Genomic DNA, 16629 nt, shown 5'->3' with positions numbered 1-16629 from the left:
GCAGAAATCTGTGCCATCAGAAACTGAATTTGAATAAGTTAAATTTGAATTTGAAATGCTCAGATTGAATCTGAATTGTAACTTGAATAAATGCTTTTGAAAACTGAATTTGAATTAGTCTAATTTGAAATTGAATTTATGGTTTGAAAATGATCATCACTAAATTGAAATTGCATTTTATATTTTGAAAATGAATTCATTTGCTTTGAAACTGCATTTTATCCTTTAAAAATTCAGCTCTCGAATAATTTCAGTTTCACTTCTCACCATTCAGTTTCAGTTCTACAATTCAATTTCAGTTCCAAAATTCAGTTTTTTGGAACTTACATCCGGTTCCGGTTCAAGCGCAGATTAATAGAACTACGTTTTACTAGCGGACCAAAAGTGTTACTGACGGGAATCTACAGCATCTTGAGCTGAATTAAGACTTCAGAAGTCATTCGTCATGTCGAATGACCAGCGGATAAACTCTCAGGTTGGTATTAAATGTATTACATGCATAAGAACAAGCGTCATGTTAACAAATGATAGCCGTAAGGTAACTGTTATGCTTATTGTAGCTGTTAGCTAAAAACGCTAATTTAGCGTAGTTTGCCCTGAATTCAGCTTTGACAAACAAATATGATCGACTGTTTCTAGTAGAATTCCAGAGTTGTCATCTTGGACCCTCTCAGAGCATCTATGCTTGCAGAGACCCCTACAGTAGGGAAACATGCAAAACAGTGCCCAAACTTTTGTATTTTAGCTTTATTTATGTCTTACACAGCATCCCAACTCTTTGGCTAACTTAATAACTTTAGCTAAAGTGAATAGTTAGTCTAATTCATTAGTGCAGCATTACTGGGTCACCTCTGTTTGAAGTGATATAATGTGATATACAACTATCACTGTGTTTAACTACCATAATAATTCCTGGGGTACTGAGTGCATGCTTAATTAGATTTTTTTTTTTTTAAACATACTACTCCACTTAAAGAAGTCCAGACGCTTTTCTTTGCAAGCTCCTTTGAATACTGCTCCATTACTATGTTTGACAGGCTGAAGTTGTCGGGTCACCTCCTAAATCGACCATCTTTTACAGGTGTTTTGTGCCAGAAATGGAGTGTCCACTGAAGACTGAAGATACTGAATCTCTACGCCTTGCCATTGATCCCTCTTGTGCCTTCATCGAGACAAGAGACAAACTTAACCACTCTCATATGCTCTGTACCTACATCACCTTCCCTGACAGTCGTAGCTTGGCTCATCTGAGGGTGAAATTATAAGAATGTGTTATTTTGCAAAGTGCTCTCTAGGGTTCCTAAATAAAATATGGCATTGAGGTCATTTCTTTTGAATTAATCCCTTCTTCTGAAATATAAGAACCTCTCCTGGTTTTAATGGCACTTTGGATTTCCTTACTTTCTGTTCCACTCCCAACCCCAAATAGATGCTGACAAGCTGCCACAGTAACATGGAAGAGGGAAAGACTTTGGAAAGAACTACTACAAATAAACCTAATGCCTAACAATGTATAATAATAATAATAATAATAATAATAATGATAAAAGATGAAGTAACAAGTTTTTAGTATTTTGTTTATTCCAAATGATCATCCAGATGTCTGTGACATGTGATGACAAACACCATAATGGAAGGCCTTAGTCATCACATGCTTAAACTCATATATTTTTGCATATGCTGAACAGGCAGTCAGACATGCTGTAACTGTGTGGTAGAAAACAGCATGAACACCATACGGCAGGGGTCTCAAACTCCAGTCCTCGAGGGCATGGAAAAGTTGCATGACACTGGCCCTTGAGGACTGGAGTTTGAGACCCCTGCCGTATGGAATATGACAGGTGTGGTTGAACTGCATGAAGACTGAAGTTTCTCTTCTCTTCTGGCAGGACAGGAATGTGGCCTTGTCCTGTGAGCCACTGTAAGGATGTACTTAGAGTAGAACTGGACTGTCACCGGCCTCAGGCTCTTCACCCTTTTCAATATTAGATATTGTTTACCTGTAAATGCACAAAGTAAATTTTGAAATGTAATTCTTGTCAAGAGTGAACAAGCACTGATAGTGTAATCTACAGCTGTGGCCAAACGTTTAAAGAATGAGAAGTGTTGTTTGCTTATTTACAAAGTTTGCTGTTTCAGTGATAGTTGTATATCACATTATATCACTTCAAACAGAGGTGATCCAGTAATGCTGCACTAATGAATTAGACTAACTATTCACTTTAGCTAAAGTTATTAAGTTAGCTAAAGAGTTGGGATGCTGTGTAAGACATAAATAAAGCTAAAATACAAAAGTTTGGGCACTGTTTTGCATGTTTCCCTACTGCAGGGGTCTCTGCAAGCATACAGAGGGGGTGCTCTGAGAGGGTCCAAGATGACAACTCTGGAATTCTACTAGAAACAGTCGATCATATTTGTTTGTCAAAGCTGAATTCAGGGCAAACTACGCTAAATTAGCGTTTTTAGCTAACAGCTACAATAAGCATAAAAGTTACCTTACGGCTATCATTTGTTAACATGACGCTTGTTCTTATACATGTAATACATTTATTACCAACCTGAGAGTTTATCCGCTGGTCATTCGACATGACGAATGACTTCTGAAGTCTTAATTCAGCTCAAGACGCTGTAGATTCCCGTCAGTAACACTTTTGGTCCGCTAGTAAAACGTAGTTCTATTAATCTGCGCTTGAACCGGAACCGGATGTAAGTTCCAAAAAACTGAATTTTGGAACTGAAATTGAATTGTAGAACTGAAACTGAATGGTGAGAAGTGAAACTGAAATTATTCGAGAGCTGAATTTTTAAAGGATAAAATGCAGTTTCAAAGCAAATGAATTCATTTTCAAAATATAAAATGCAATTTCAATTTAGTGATGATCATTTTCAAACCATAAATTCAATTTCAAATTAGACTAATTCAAATTCAGTTTTCAAAAGCATTTATTCAAGTTACAATTCAGATTCAATCTGAGCAATTCAAATTTAACTTATTCAAATTCAGTTTCTGATGGCACAGATTTCTGCCCATAGTTCCAGATGTGGGGAGCATAGAAACTAAAAGCTGCTTCTCCATGTTTAGTTCTGGTTCTAGGGACGGTCAATAAACGAGAGCTGGAGGACCTGACTGATCTACAGGGAGTGCAGAATTATTAGGCAAATGAGTATTTTGTCCACATCATTCTCTTCATGCATGTTGTCTTACTCCAACCTGTATAGGCTCGAAAGCCTACTACCAATTAAGCATATTAGGTGATGTGCATCTCTGTAATGAGAAGGGGTGTGGTCTAATGACATCAACACCCTATATCAGGTGTGCATAATTATTAGGCAACGTCCTTTCCTTTGGCAAAATGGGTCAAAAGAAGGACTTGACAGGCTCAGAAAAGTCAAAAATAGTGAGATATCTTGCAGAGGGATGCAGCAGTCTCAAAATTGCAAAGCTTCTGAAGCGTGATCATCAAACAATCAAGCGTTTCATTCAAAATAGTCAACAGGGTCGCAAGAAGCGTGTGGAAAAACCAAGGCGCAAAATAACTGCCCATGAACTGAGAAAAGTCAAGCGTGCAGCTGCCAAGATGCCACTTGCCACCAGCTTGGCCATATTTCAGAGCTGCAACATCACTGGAGTGCCCAAAAGCACAAGGTGTGCAATCCTCAGAGACATGGCCAAGGTAAGAAAGGCTGAAAGACGACCACCACTGAACAAGACACACAAGCTGAAACGTCAAGACTGGGCCAAGAAATATCTCAAGACTGATTTTTCTAAGGTTTTATGGACTGATGAAATGAGAGTGAGTCTTGATGGGCCAGATGGATGGGCCCGTGATGGGCCAGATGGATGGGCCCGTGGCTGGATTGGTAAAGGGCAGAGAGCTCCAGTCCGACTCAGACGCCAGCAAGGTGGAGGTGGAGTACTGGTTTGGGCTGGTATCATCAAAGATGAGCTTGTGGGGCCTTTTCGGGTTGAGGATGGAGTCAAGCTCAACTCCCAGTCCTACTGCCAGTCTCTGGAAGACACCTTCTTCAAGCAGTGGTACAGGAAGAAGTCTGCATCCTTAAAGAGAAAAATATGATTTTCATGCAGGACAATGCTCCATCACACGCGTCCAAGTACTCCACAGCGTGGCTGGCAAGAAAGGGTATAAAAGAAGAAAAACTAATGACATGGCCACCTTGTTCACCTGATCTGAACCCCATTGAGAACCTGTGGTCCATCATCAAATGTGAGATTTACAAGGAGAGAAAACAGTACACCTCTCTGAACAGTGTCTGGGAGGCTGTGGTTGCTGCTGCACGCAATGTTGATGGTAAAAAGATCAAAACACTGACAGAATCCATGGATGGCAGGCTTTTGAGTGTCCTTGCAAAGAAAGGTGGCTATATTGGTCGCCGATTTTTTTTTTTTTTTTTTTTGACTGTCAGAAATGTATATTTGTGAATGTGGAGATGTTATATTGGTGTCACTGGTAAAAATAAATAATTGAAATGGGTATATATTTGTTTTTTGTTAAGTTGCCTAATAATTATGCACAGTAATAGTCACCTGCACACACAGATATCCCCCTAAAATAGCTAAAAGTAAAAACAAACTAAAAACTACTTCCAAAAACATTCAGCTTTGATATTAATGAGTCTTTTGGGTTCATTGAGAACATGGTTGTTGTTCAATAATAAAATTATTCCTCAAAAATACAACTTGCCTAATAATTCTGCACTCCCTATAATGAGCTTTAATTTTCTGCTTCTAAGTTCAGATAGAACTGAGGTTATTGTAACGGGGTGTAAAAATCTTAGAAAGACTGTGGCTAACAAGATCCTTACTCTGGATGGCATCGTCTTGAGCCGCCTGTTGTAGTGATTTGGTACATTATAAGTAAAATTGAAACATACAATCCCATAGCACAACATCAACATTTATTTATAAAATAAAAATGCTTTTTCAGAAAAGAATTGTAACTTCACAATTCATCACCGATTACGTAGGTACATTTTTTTTTTAATGTACTAAATGTAGAATACATTGTTTGGTAAAATGCTGGTTACACGTTCTAAGAATGAAAAAATCAGTCTTTCAGAGAAAAAATTAGCAGCCACCTTTGTAACACTCTGCGACCAACCGTAGCTGTCTGATTTTCACCATGTCCAATCCTACCAGTTTGGTGTATGCCTCGGTGATGGCGTCAAAGACTTTCCTTTCCGATTTCAGTTCGTGCAAGAGCGTTTCTGCCACCATGCAGACTTTGACGTCGTCCATTTTGATGTGGCGAGCAATCAGCAGCCGTTGAATGGATGGAATGAAACGAGGGGTGAGGAGTCTTTTTCTGATGCTGTAATAATTTTCAGCGTAAAAGTCATCCTCCAACACTCGCGCACACTCATGCTGTTTCTGGCGGGGTTGATCGGACATACAACTGTTGCATTTGTCAGTGAGGTACTTGTTGATTACTAGGTTGACAAGATGATACACCGCGGTTTTCACGGTATCGATGAACAAAGAAGATGCCCAACCGTCAAGCTCGTCCGCTTGCTGCTGCTTTTCCAAGGGGCGATAGTAACCGGGCGTGTCAGGTAATATTGTGATTGTGCCCTCGTCCGCAGAACTTTCCTCCTCCTCCGCAGGGTGGCGCAGGGCTGTAGAGGCCATACTTCTCTCTGTTTTTGAGCTAAAAAAAAAAAAAGGTTTGAAGGAATGAGGCCCTGCGCCACCCTGCGGAGGAGGAGGAAAGTTCTGCGGACGAGGGCACAATACAGAAGCCTGTGGAGCTTCATAATTAACCTCAGTGTGTGAAGAGGACTCTCCATTTAATAATAGCTGTAATAAAATGTTATGGCCAACGGTGTTAAACGCTGCACTTGGGTTTAGCAGGGAAGATTTCAACTTTTCAATATGAATGAAGGCTGAAAACTGATTAGATTAATGTGTGATGATCTTTTCTGTGCTTCTTCAAGTTCGTAACACCAAACATATTAAAGGATGATATAAGGTTCACAGGAAGAGTTTAATTAGACACACATTTACTATTTTTCATTATACTCTTTCTTTCTTGACATGTTTAATATGCTTACTATCAGAGGAGAAAATGACCCTTGTGTAGTTTAAAAACTTTTTATTTAATCAAACTGTAATCTTGTTGAACTCTGACGGACATGTCTTTTAATCTTGTCAACAAATCCTTAATCACCTAAATCTGCCATTTATCATCTAGTAAAATGTTCCCTCTGCTTCTGTTGCACATCTCCCCGGACACTCTCTGCTTCATCTGTCCTGTGCAGGTGGTCCAACCCCTGCCTGCCTCCTTAAACTGGGGTGTTTAAATCTCTTTACCTCTGTTGTGAACTTCACACAAAGTTTGTGGTAACAAAATCAAACTGACGAGGATCTCGTTTGAAAAACAAACAAACACACAGTCACGAGACAAAATAAAAATGGTAAATGGCCTGTATTTATATTTCTAGTCCCTAAGGACCCCAAAGCGCTTTACATATCCAGTCATCCACCCATTCACACACACATTCACACACTGGTGATGGCAAGCTACATTGTAGCCACAGCCACCCTGGGGCGCACTGACAGAGGCGAGGCTGCCGGACACTGGCGCCACCGGGCCCTCTGACCACCACCAGTAGGTAACGGGTGAAGTGTCTTGCCCAAGGACACAACGACCGAGACTGTCTGAGCCGGGGCTCGAACCGGCAACCTTCCGATTACAAGGCGAACTCCCAACTCTTGAGCCACGATCGCCCCCGATCAAAAAACAGACTGCTCAAAGCAAAAGCAGAGCCCTCACAGCTGGTAGTACAAAAACACAGTGACAACATGCGTATCAGATACCCTCAGTGCCAAAAGCATGAATATGAAAAAGGTGGGATCACCAAGAATATCCTAAAAATGGCATTGAGGTGGGTGTTACAGTGAAAAAAACAAAAAGCAGCCAAATTTTCATCTGGAAATGTTGAATTTTAGTAAAAACAATGCTCTGTAGTTTGATACTGTCGTTACAGACAAAGCAGATGTTTAAAGCCTTTGGACGCTCATTTGAAATGCACTCATTCTCCTTATCAGCTGGAAACATTAAAGCCGTAAAATGACTTTTTCGAATAGATAAAAACTATTGAACAGCAGCAATGTTGAGCCTGTTCCAAAATTTGAATGTACATGTGTTGAAGGTGCGGGTCTTGTTGAATTATTAAACATACTTTCTTTAATTTTTCGAGCCACAAAAACAACAACTTTTAATTTTCTTCTGCTTGAGTATTGGCCTCGGGTAGCTCTACTTATCATTGCTCAGTCTGTTGTCTGTTTGTGCTACTTTTTCAAGGAGCAGCGGATTATTGGTAAGGGTGACTTTATGTGTTTAGTTACTTAAGTGGTAGTACTGTGGATAGTTTTACCTTACATACATAGATCTACCAGTACAGCTTCTGAGGTAACCGTTTACAAAATGTTATATTCTATCCACAAGTTCTTTGCAATTTTACATTGATAAACATTATCCTTAACACTTTTGGCCCACATAAAGTACTATGGCCATCACACTGTCATTTAGAATTGTTTAAATAACTCGTGTCTTAAGTCATTCCATCAAACAGAAAATAAAAAAAGTCGCATGGTTCACTTTTATATCACAAAATGTTAGAAATATAAGTCGTTCATAACAAACTGAAAGGCTGGGAGTTTAAAATGCAAACCGATGGAAGTAGAAGACTATAATGTCACAGAGCACATGGTGTCTATTATTGTGTAGACATTTATAAATAAGAGCTTAATAAAGATGCTTAATTTCTTAAGAAATAAACAGGTGGAGTGATCTTTATCAAAAGTGGATGTTGCATCTGTGGCTAAACCCCTGTACCCAAAAACTTTAAAAATCAACTGTGTGTGAGGCTGTGTAAGTAAAGCTTGCCCTTCACACCCGCGTGTAACAAACCATTTGTTGGGGGTTGTGGATTTGACACCTCAGCATTGTGAAAGTGGGGAAACATGTTTCTGGCTGTGCATAAGATTTCTGCTTACAACTTAGAATCTCAGTTCTAAATGAAATTCAGATGTTTTTTTTAAGTATGGCTAATGTATTATTTGACTTCTAAGGCACACACACACACACACACACACACACACACACACACACACACACACACACGAACAACACCAACACAGAGAAGAAGAAGAGGGGGTCGTTTTACATCATAAAAACGCAATCATTCATCTTTCAACTGTATCTTTCTGTTCTGGCTTTAGAATCATTGGTTGTTTACTGAGCCGTACTTTGGGAGTCATACTGTTGTGATACTGGGGAAAAAAGGGTAAGGTTTGATAGACTAAACCCTTACACACATAACTTGAAAAACCTAAAGAGTGTGTGAGTGTCATGGTCCTGGGTCGTTGACCCAGCGTTTTGTGTTTTGTGATTATTTCCCTCTGTTCTAGTTATTCTGTGTCTTCCCCCCTTGTGTCCGGTTCGGGTTCTAGATTTCCTGTTTTGTTCTGAAAGTCTGTGTCTGTTGTCATTGTGTTCAGCTTGTGTCCTCCAGTCATCATGTGTATTCAGATCAGCTGTTCTTCCCTCCTGTGTGCGATTACCCGATTACCGTGTGTGTGTGTGTGTGTGTGTGTGTGTGTGTGTATATAGTGGGTGTCGGTCTGTGTTCGTTGTCGGCTCGTCTGTGTTTCTTGGTATCCTGTTCCTTAGTCTGCGTCTCTCTGCTCCGCTCTCCGTTTTGTAGACTTCAGGTTTGCTCTTTAGTTTCTCCCAGTTTAGGTTTGTCATTACTCATGCTTCATTGCCTGCTTTTGCCACTGCCACCATGTAAATAAACTTCACTCGTATCATCAGTTTGCTGCATTTTGGGTCCTCCTTTTCCTCCACTCCACACGGCTCACTCCGCCAGCCGTGACAGTGAGACTGCTAGCTGTGTTGTTCAGCAATAAACTTATCTACAAATGTGTTAGTAAAGAGTGAATTGTACTTCTGTCCCATTAAGCAATGGTTTAACAAATTTCACTGCAAACTATAAAAGGAATCTGGATTTATATAGAACATAGTAGTGCAGGAAACACTAGTATAAGGTGTCTATGGAAGAAATCTCCTTCAGCGTTCAAATGACCAAGTGAGGACTACAGGCGTTGGTTGGTTGTGTTCAGGGAAAAAGCAGCTAAATACACTGTGACTGCTCCACATTGTTAGTGAGTTAACTCTGGATATCTGTAGGTTTTGTCAAACTTGGAGTGAACAAAAGCAGAAAAACAGTAAAAGATGCAGACAGTGAAAGTCTGGTTTATTTCATGAACACAATGAAACATTTTACAGTCCACAGAGCAAAGTAGCATACATGATAAATAGATACACATAACACGGACAGTGAGAAGTAAAACTCGTCGTCTTACCACATGTTATATTCTGTAAACTTAAAATAAACCACAGAAATTAGAGTTTAGTGTTTTAAAGTCATTATTAAAAACTAGAGATGGACCGATCCGATATTACGTATCGGTATCGGTCCGATACTGACCTAAATTACTGGATCGGATATCGGAGAAAAATAAAAAATGTAATCCGATCCATTAAATATCACGAAAGCACCTCGCAAAACTTGCAACACGCCGTAACTCACCTCAGAACGTTAGCACGTCGGAGCAGTATGCATCACGTGATAGAGTGGCTGTGGCATGCAGGACCTGTTGGTGGTCTGGATAGCATGTGGAGCTTCGCTAGCAACCTGGCATTTCATCTCCGACAAAGTTATCCCCGAGAGAAGTAAAGCAAGTGTGTAAGTCCATCTCTGAATGTAAAGCATTCCTACGTTAAGCTTAACAAGCGACTGCCTCTTCTTGCTGCTACTTCAATCATGAAACTGCTTAATGATCAGTTGATCGGCTTTTCTGTTGCGAGTCCGTCTCTTTTGTTTGTTTTTGGCCCACTTTGCACCAGAAAGAGGAACCCAGCGGCTGAACAACAGCAGCACGTTTAAGCTTGATAAGCTGTTGTTTGAATTTATTTAATATTACTTTCTACTCGAGGATCTTTTTCTACGTAGCTGACGCTGGTCACTGTGCAGGGGCGGATCTAGCAAAGTTTAGCCAGGGGGGCCGATAGGGCATTAACAGGGAAAAGGGGGCACAAAGACATACTTTTCTTTCTTATTCTCATTTAAAATGTCTAGCTTTTAATAAATAATTATCTGACACCCAAAGTTTTAATTTGATGTAAAATGAATAGAAGTCAATTACTGTATATAGTGACTATTAAGTCTAATATATATACCCTAGTAAGCTATAGTACTTTTTCCTTTGGGAAGGTACCATCTGTGCAGTCTGCAATTTTGTTGAAGAAAGATGTTGAATCTATTTAATATTTCTTGAAAAATAATTTATTTCTGTGCATTTTTTTTCACACTGCATCAAATTAAGGTTGATTACATCGATTAAGCATCATGAGGTGGAGCGTGAGGGGTGGTTCCCTATTTTTTATTTATTTATTTTTGTTGCTGGGAGTTGGAACCCTATTAGTTGGGTTGCTTAATATTTACGCTAAGTACTCTTTAAAATACCAGAATAGGGAGGATGGTGTAGGTTTAAATTTATTAGATTGATCAGTATTGCTGAACTATGAAAAAAAAATTTTCCATACAGGTATAACAGAATAGCTTTAGTGTAGTTGTTGTTTTAAACTTGAGTATGAACTTGAGACTAGCAGCAAGATATTTAAAAAAACAGTTTTGTTGATTAAAAAAGACTATATCGGATTCATATCGGTATCGGCAGATATCCAAATTTATGATATCGGTATCGTATCGGACATAAAAAAGTGGTATCGTGCCATCTCTATTAAAAACATGAGTCAACATTACTGAAGTGACACTTTAACGATGCTTCATATCACCGTGTTTATGATGATAAAACATGTTCTCTCATTAGTAGTTGTCTGCGCTGTCACTTGTCATGAAAATGTCCTGAGCCTGGGTTCCTCTTCAATTATCATTGATCATTAATAGGACGCACAAAAGATTTGTTGCATTATCCCCATAAACAACACGCTTTTATAGAAATCATTGTGACACAAATATTTAGATTCTTGCTTCACAATGTGCACGAACTCAAAATCTTTAGTTTCATATTTATAAAGTATCGCAAAGAATACATTTATACCATTGTATGAGCTACACTTCTTGTAAAAAACTGATTGGTAATGCGTTTGAGAAAAGCGCCTGCTGTGACCTTCCTTCTGTGAGGACACACACACACACACACACACACACACACACACACACACACAGAGAGAGAGAGAGGGGGGAGATCATTAATACAAAGGATTGGAGCCGTTTTTGGATTTTCACTTGTTGTTGGCTTTAATATGAAGTCACATAAAATTCATTCCAGTTTTTTTTGCCTTTGCTTCAATTAAGATGTTTCTTTAAATCTACAACAGCTTCCTTTTCAAAAAAGTTTACTGACATAGTAAGGAAGTAGCTAGCGACCTCAGTAAGTATGAGCAACAATAGCTTAGGGACAGTTTCTACAATAAAGAGGATTTCATCATCTGCTGTTCGTCAAAAAGTGCCGTATTAAAAACAATTCAGCAGACCCTCAGAGTACGGATACAAACTGTTTTCAGCTGTAGAGGTAGAGGTACGCTTCATGTACTTATCAACATTCAGTTTAGCGGAGTGGATTAGAGTGCATTGGTGCTTGGGCCTCTTTTATTTAGCACGGTTATACCATTGTGAATTTAGCTATATAAATATGCTAAAGAGTCTATAATATGTTTGACATGCAACTAAAAGTTCGAAAATATATATTTTTTAAATCAGTAACTTTGCAAATTTAGAGGAAATATTTTCGGACAACATATGTGTCACATTTTAAAAAGGGTTTGAATAATCAGCACTGACATACAGACATTTATGCCCTGGGTATAACAGACATGCTTACCTTGTGAAAGGCCCTCAGATTTCTTGGAGCAGAGAAACACTCTGTATTGTTGCTTTTCTCTATTGTATAAGCAGCGCCCGGCTGTCAGAAACGCTCTGTGCGGGTAGCAAAGTCGGCTCCAACGCACATTCAGGTGAAAAAATAAAAAGTTAAAATGATATACCTTGTGGCAGTTGTGAAGTGCTGAGGAAAATACTGTGTGTCTGATGGGGTGTTTTTATATAGGTGGGGCTACTTTCAGTTGACCTCTGCGATGTAGAGATAAGAGTACGTTGTAAGGAAGAAAGGTGGAAAGCCTTTGGAGACTCTGTTGGACAAGGTTTCTGTTGGCCTCTGACATGATAAGATAAGATAATGGAATTAACCGTTTGTTTGTAATTAAAAAATGTGGAATGTATGGAACTACAGTTGAGATGGGTGCTGGGATACTCTTGATAAGGGAGCCTCTTTTGTTTGCTTCATGACTTCTTTTGCAGACTGTTGGGAGCCTAACTGCAACCCCCTCTGTCTAACTGTTACAGAGTGTGGGAATTAACTGTTTGTGAAGAAACACCTTTGGGCTGGGGTGCTCTTGATAAGGGAGCCTCTTTTGTTGCTTCATACCTTTTTACAGACTGTTGGGAGCCTAACTGCACCCCCTCTGTCTAACTGTTACAGAGTGTGACTAGGTGTGAATATGTGTTTTTTAGAAGTATCACAGTTTATTTCTAAAAGAATACATGTTGTTTGCGGTGCTCTATTTAAAACTATTGGCCTGTGAAACTTTTAGAAAAGTGAAATGCCCCTAAAGTAGTTAAATCATCTATGTGTAATCTAACTGTTGCAGACTAGTAGATAACTATAAGACTAGTTGCATTAAAGCCACATTGGGGTTGATATACAGCGCTAGTGTGAATATGTACTTTTAGTGTGTCTAACCGTTTTTCCCCACTCGGCGACACACCCGCCGGGGGTCAAACTCTGGTAATTGGCGATTCTGTTCTCAGACATGTGAAGCTAGAGACACCGGCAACCATAGTCAATTGTCTTCCAGGGGCCAGAGCAGGCGACATTGAAGGAAATTTAAAACTGCTGGCTAAGGGTAAACGTAAATTCAGTAAAATCATAATTCACGTCGGCAGTAATGACACCCGGTTACGCCAATCGGAGGTCACTAAAATCAATATTGAATCGGTGTGCAACTTTGCCAAAACAATGTCGGACTCTGTAGTTTTCTCTGGTCCCCTCCCCAATCAGACCAGGAGTGACATGTTTAGCCGCATGTTCTCCTTAAATTGCTGGCTGTCTGAGTGGTGTCCCAGAAACGATGTGGGCTTCATAGATAATTGGCAAACCTTCTGGAGGAAACCTGGTCTTGTTAGGAGAGATGGCATCCATCCCACTTTGGATGGAGCAGCTCTCATTTCTAGAAATATGGACAAATTTATTAAACCCCCCAAAATATGACTATCCAGAGTTGGGACCAGGAAGCAGAGTTGCAGTCTTACACGCTTCTCTGCAGCTTCTCTCCTCCTGCTACCCCCCCAAAAACCCATCTCCATAGAGACTGTGTCAGCTCCCAAACAGACAAAAAACAAACTAAAAACCAGCAACAAACAACTTAAACATAAACAATCACAAAGAAAGAACAATACAGTATCCACATCTGAACCAAAGAGTAAAACAGTGAAATGTGGATTATTAAATATTAGGTCTCTCTCCTCCAAGTCTCTGTTAGTACATGACTTAATAATTGATCAACAAATTGATTTACTCTGCCTTACAGAAACCTGGTTGCAGCAGGATGATTATGTTAGTTTAAATGAATCAACACCCCCGAGCCATTCTAACTACCAGAAATCTCGAAGCACAGGCCGAGGGGGCGGTGTGGCAGCAATTTTTCACACCAGCCTATTAATTAATGAAAGACCAAGACAGACTTTTAATTCATTTGAAAGCCTGATGCTTAACATTGTCCACCCCAGCTATGAAACTCAGAAACCAGTCTTACTTGTTATCATCTATCGTCCACCTGGGCCTTACACAGAGTTTCTGTCTGATTTCTCAGACTTTATATCTAATTTAGTTCTGAGCTCAGATAAAATAATTATTGTGGGTGATTTTAACATCCATGTAGATGCTAAAAATGACAGCCTCAACATGGCATTTAATCTGTTATTAGACTCAATTGGTTTCTCTCAAAATGTAAAAGAACCCACCCACCACTTTAATCACACTCTAGATCTTGTTCTAACATATGGCATCGAACCTGAACATTTAACAGTGTTTCCTGAAAACCCTCTCCTGTCTGATCATTTCCTGATAACATTTACTTTTACAATAACTGATTACACAGCGGTGAAGAGTAGACTTTATCAAAGTAGATGTCTTTCTGAAAGCACTGTAACTAAGTTTAAGAATATAATCCACCCACTGTTATCATCTCCAATGCCCTGTACCAACACAGAGCAAAGCAGCTATCTGAACGCTACCCCAACAGAGGTCGATTATCTTGTTAATAATTTCACCTCCTCACTACGTACGACTCTGGATACTGTAGCTCCTGTGAAAACTAAGGCCTCAAATCAGAAGTACCTGACTCCGTGGTATAATTCTGAAACACGTACCCTAAAGCAGATGACTCGTAATCTGGAGAGGAAATGGCGTGTCACAAATCTAGAGGATCATCATTTAGCCTGGAGAAATAGTTTGCTGCTTTATAAGAAAGCCCTCCGCAAAGCCAGAACATCTTACTATTCATCACTGATTGAAGAAAATAAGAACAACCCTAGGTTTCTCTTCAGCACTGTAGCCAGGCTGACAAAAAGTCAGAGCTCTTTTGAGCCAACCATCCCTTTAACGTTAACTAGTAATGACTTCATGAACTTCTTCACAAATAAAATTTTTATCATTAGAGAAAAAATTACCAATAATCATCCCACAGATGTAATATTATCTACAGCTACTCTTAGTACCATTGATATTAAGTTAGACTCTTTTTCTCCAATTGATCTTTCTGAGTTAACTTCAATAATTACTTCCTCCAAACCATCAACGTGTCTTTTAGACCCCATTCCTACAAAACTGCTCAAAGAAGTCCTGCCATTAATTAATTCTTCGATCTTAAATATGATCAACCTATCTCTAATAATCGGCTATGTACCACAGGCCTTCAAGCTGGCTGTAGTTAAACCTTTACTCAAAAAGCCATCTCTAGACCCAGCAGTCTTAGCTAATTATAGGCCAATCTCCAACCTTCCTTTCATATCAAAAATCCTTGAAAGAGTAGTTGTCAAACAGCTAACAGATCATCTGCAGAGGAATGGTTTATTTGAAGAGTTTCAGTCAGGTTTCAGAGCTCAGCACAGCACAGAAACAGCTTTAGTGAAGGTTACAAATGATCTTCTTATGGCCTCTGACAGTGGACTCATCTCTGTGCTTGTCCTGCTAGACCTCAGTGCAGCGTTCGATACTGTTGATCATAATATCCTATTAGAGCGATTAGAACATGCTGTAGGTATTACAGGTACTGCACTGCAGTGGTTTGTATCATATCTATCTAATAGACTCCAATTCGTGCATGTAAATGGAGAGTCCTCTTCACACACTGAGGTTAATTATGGAGTTCCACAGGGTTCAGTGCTAGGACCAATTCTGTTTACATTATACATGCTTCCCTTAGGCAGCATCATTAGAAGACATAGCATACATTTTCACTGCTATGCAGATGACACCCAGCTCTATCTGTCCATGAAGCCAGATAACACACACCAATTAGTTAAACTGCAGGAATGTCTTAAAGACATAAAGACCTGGATGGCCGCTAACTTTCTGCTTCTTAATTCAGATAAAACTGAGGTTATTGTACTCGGCCCTGAAAATCTTAGAAATATGGTATCTAATCAGATTCTTACTCTGGATGGCATTACCTTGGCCTCCAGTAACGCGGTGAGGAACCTTGGAGTCATTTTTGACCAGGACATGTCCTTCAACGCACATATTAAACAAATATGTAAGACTGCGTTCTTCCATTTGCGCAACATCTCTAAAATTAGAAATATCCTGTCTCAGAGTGACGCTGAAAAACTAGTTCATGCATTTATTACTTCCAGGCTGGACTACTGTAATTCATTATTATCAGGATGTCCAAAAAACTCACTGAAAAGCCTTCAGCTAATCCAAAATGCTGCAGCAAGAGTCCTGACAGGGACTAGAAAGAGAGAGCATATTTCTCCTGTTTTGGCTTCCCTTCATTGGCTTCCTGTTAAATCCAGAATTGAATTCAAAATCCTGCTCCTCACATACAAGGTCTTAAATAATCAGGCCCCATCTTATCTTAATGACCTTGTAGTACCATATCACCCTATTAGAGCGCTCCGCTCTCGCTCTGCAGGCCTACTTGTTGTTCCTAGAGTATTTAAAAGTAGAATGGGAGGGAGAGCCTTCAGTTTTCAGGCCCCTCTTCTGTGGAACCAGCTTCCAGTTTGGATTCGGGAGACAGACACTATCTCTACTTTTAAGATTAGGCTTAAAACTTTCCTTTTTTCTAAAGCATATAGTTAGGGCTGGACCAGGTGACCCTGAATCCTCCCTTTGTTATGCTGCAATAGATGTAGGCTGCCGGGGGATTCCCATGATGCATTGAGTTTTTCCTTTCCAGTCACCTTTCTCACTCACTATGTATTAATAGACCTCTCTGCATTGAATCATATCTGTTA

At 39.6% G+C, this 16629-nt stretch overlaps 1 protein-coding gene and 1 long non-coding RNA gene across 4 annotated transcripts in view; one reads left to right on the top strand and one right to left on the bottom strand.

The window, feature by feature from the left end:
- tnfrsf21 (tumor necrosis factor receptor superfamily, member 21) overlaps positions 1 to 16629 on the top strand; it is a gene marked incomplete at its 3' end in the record, with an annotated part of 221673 nt that overhangs the window by 131907 nt on the left and 73137 nt on the right. The window lies entirely within an intron of this gene.
- LOC309689169 lies at positions 1561 to 2946 on the bottom strand. The gene is made up of 2 exons (XR_014271289.1): positions 2559 to 2946; positions 1561 to 1975 (listed from the first exon to the last, which is right to left on the bottom strand). It is a non-coding gene; the product is annotated as an uncharacterized lncRNA (long non-coding RNA).

This window comes from Aulonocara stuartgranti (genome assembly GCF_965226115.1).
Source record: "Aulonocara stuartgranti genome assembly, chromosome: 15".
Lineage (NCBI taxonomy): Eukaryota > Metazoa > Chordata > Actinopteri > Cichliformes > Cichlidae > Aulonocara > Aulonocara stuartgranti.
Note: the sequence above shows the minus strand (reverse complement) of the source record. Positions and strands in the feature narration are given on the sequence as shown.